At 39.3% G+C, this 3,317-nt stretch overlaps 1 long non-coding RNA gene across 2 annotated transcripts; it reads left to right on the top strand.

The window, feature by feature from the left end:
• The first annotated feature begins 1,168 nt into the window (after positions 1-1,168).
• LOC26532240 (uncharacterized) lies at positions 1,169-2,843 on the top strand. 2 transcript variants are annotated; one of them, XR_001452811.2, is made up of 6 exons: positions 1,169-1,577; positions 1,653-1,868; positions 1,944-2,153; positions 2,229-2,444; positions 2,520-2,645; positions 2,693-2,843. It is a non-coding gene; the product is annotated as an uncharacterized lncRNA (long non-coding RNA). The 2 variants fall into 2 exon arrangements; XR_001452812.2 differs by having other exon boundaries at positions 2,706-2,813.
• The last annotated feature ends 474 nt before the right edge of the window (positions 2,844-3,317 follow it).

The raw sequence follows: 3,317 nt of genomic DNA, 5'->3' as shown, positions 1-3,317 counted from the left end.
CTGCCGTATTGCTGAGATATAGCGTACAGAAAAACCAGTATTACATACAAATAATGAATTGCGAATCCGAATTTTCGGAAGCCTATATCTCAGACAAATAGGGCCAGATCGGTACAGGACCAACTGTCCCAGAATCGCGAGGATCCGGACTGTCGATCGGCATCAAAATCTCGGCTTCGAAAATGAGGCCGATTTTTTTAAAATTTAATGATGTAACCATCATGATTTTTTGCGAAAATCGTGAAAAAGTGGATGTCCTTTTTTAATATGGCAGTCGACTCACAGGAGTCTCCTGATCATGAAAAGACATGCCATGCCCCGATCGGCTGCCGTATTGCTGAGATATAGCGTACAGAAAAACCAGTATTACATACTAATAATGAATTGCGAATCCGAATCTTCGGAAGCCTATATCTCAGACAAATAGGGCCAGATCGGTACAGGACCAACTGTCCCAGAATCGCGAGGATCCGGACTGTCGATCGGCATCAAAATCTCGGCTTCGAAAATGAGGCCGATTTTTTGAAAATTTAATGATGTAACCATCATGATTTTTTGCGAAAATCGTGAAAAAGTGGATGTCCTTTTTTAATATGGCAGTCGACTCACAGGAGTCTCCTGATCATGAAAAGACATGCCATGCCCCGATCGGCTGCCGTATTGCTGAGATATAGCGTACAGAAAAACCAGTATTACATACATATGTATGTACATCCAAATAATGAAATGCGAATCCGAATCTTCGGAAGCCTATATCTCAGACAAATAGGGCCAGATCGGTACAGGACCAACTGTCCCAGGATCGCGAGGATCCGGACTGTCGATCGGCATCAAAATCTCGGCTTCGAAAATGAGGCCGATTTTTTGTAAATTTAATGATGTAACCATCATGATTTTTTGCGAAAATCGTGAAAAAATGGATGTACTTTTTTAATATGGCAGTCGACTCACAGGAGTCTCCTGATCATGAAAAGACATGCCATGCCCCGATCGGCTGCCGTATTGCTGAGATATACTGTACAGAACAAACAAACTTCTTTGATATATGCCAGATATCAGATATTTATGGTTCCAAGAAAATCACAGCCGATTGAAACATAGACGCTTTGGAAAAATCCTTACTTCTAATTAAAAAGTCAAGGAAAAGCAAGCCAGGAGATTTTGTTCTGTGGAAAAGTCACTCTGAAATATTCAAGTTAATTCATTGAAGTAAATGTGAGAGTGACTAAACGGTTCAGATATAAGAGAAATTCTAAGTGATAAATATCTGAAGAAGATGGTTCTTGACATAAGCACGCAGGCGATAGAGGCAAATATAAAGAAAATATATGCTAAGATAAGAGAATTTGAAGAAGAATTAGAGAACAATGCCGATTATGAAACCTGCAATAGAATTCAGGCTGAAATTAGTAAAATGAGCGCTTATCTTGTACAGATATTAGGCTTACTAAAGAAGCAATGAAAACTGAAACAAAGTCATTGGGACCCAAAGAAGGCAATACAGTGGATCGAATTCAGGCCCACTTCCACGTAACCTTCCACGGATGGAATTAAGAAACTCTTATACTCGTATACTTGTAAGTACATAACTACATATGAAGAAATAAATTATGCCGATTATGAAAACATTAATCACTAACCATTAACCATAGCCATGAACTATCAAAAATGAAACAAATGGATTAGGATCCAAACAAAGACAGTGACACGAAGGCATCCAAAGCCAGATACAAATCTCAGCCGATCGATCAGTGGATTATATTCAGGCTCACTTGCACGTAACCTTCCACGGAAAACACTTACAAGTTCTTAGATTCGTACTACCACTACCCCACACGGCACTAAGAAACTCTTATACTCGTATACTTGTAAGTACATAACTACCTATGCAATAATAAATTATGCCGATTATGAAAAGATTAATCACTAACCATTAACCATAGCCATGAACTATCAAAAATGAAACAAATGGATCCAAACAAAGACAGTGACACGAAGGCATCCAAAGCCAGATACAAATCTCAGCCGATCGATCAGTGGATTATATTCAGGCTCATTTGCACGTAACCTTCCACGGAAAACACTTACAAGTTCTTAGATTCGTACTACCACTACCCCACACGGCACTAAGAAACTCTTATACTCGTATACTTGTAAGTACATAACTACCTATGCAGTAATAAATTATGCCGATTATGAAAAGATTAATCACTAACCATTAACCATAGCCATGAACTATCAAAAATGAAACAAATGGATTATGATCTAAACAAAGACAGTGACACGAAGGCATCCAAAGCAAGATACAAATCTCAGCCGATCGATCAGTGGATTATATTCAGGCTCACTTGCACGTAACCTTCCACGGAAAGCACTTACAAGTTCTTAGATTCGTACTACCACTACCCCACACGGCACTAAGAAACTCTTATACTCGTAAACTTGTAAGTACATAACTACCTATGCAGTGATAAATTATGCCGATTATGAAAACATTAATCACTAACCATTAACCATAGCCATGAACTATCAAAAATGAAACAAATGGATTAGGATCCAAACAAAGACAGTGACACGAAGGCATCCAAAGCAAGATACAAATCTCAGCCGATCGATCAGTGGATTATATTCAGGCTCACTTGCACGTAACTTACAAGTTCTTAGATTCGTACTACCACACAACATAAAGCAGTTTATTACTTTAGATACTAGTATATATACGTACAGTATTATGGCGGACAACAGAGAGAACATTTTCGAATGGAACGGATTCCTGACGCCGGTTAATGCAATAAATACCTCAACTAAATAGATTCCATTGACAATAAAACAAGTTACTCCCACATACATCGTTTAATAGTTATCCAGCTTTCAGATCCCTGTAGTGATATCCCTAAATATCATAGGTTTATCCTATCTCAGTTTCCTGATGCTTCAATGCTTGCACAGAGTGTTCCCAGAGGAATTATTGAATCTGTCTGTTCATTCAAAAAGGTTTCCAGATGCCATTCAAAAATGCCATTCCATTTCCAATGTGTGGTGTCCGTGCCAGTGATTTTTGCTGCCACTGCTTCGAGTTGTCCTTGTTCTGCTTTTCACCTCCTACACACTGCACTGCTTGCTTGTCGCTGCTAATTTACTGTTATGACATCAGCTGGCAGGCAGCAGCAGAAGCAGCAGCATGGTTGTGTTTTCGCTGAGGTTAAGTCGAAGGTTAAGGTGGAACTGGAAACTGCTTGGAATTGCTTGTAATTGTTCTTGTTGCCGCCTGACGCTGACGCTGACGTTGTCCGAAGCGCCTGTTTAAATGTTTGTCA

The sequence above is a fragment of the Drosophila pseudoobscura genome, chromosome X, assembly GCF_009870125.1.
Source record: "Drosophila pseudoobscura strain MV-25-SWS-2005 chromosome X, UCI_Dpse_MV25, whole genome shotgun sequence".
Classification (NCBI taxonomy): domain Eukaryota; kingdom Metazoa; phylum Arthropoda; class Insecta; order Diptera; family Drosophilidae; genus Drosophila; species Drosophila pseudoobscura.
Note: the sequence above shows the minus strand (reverse complement) of the source record. Positions and strands in the feature narration are given on the sequence as shown.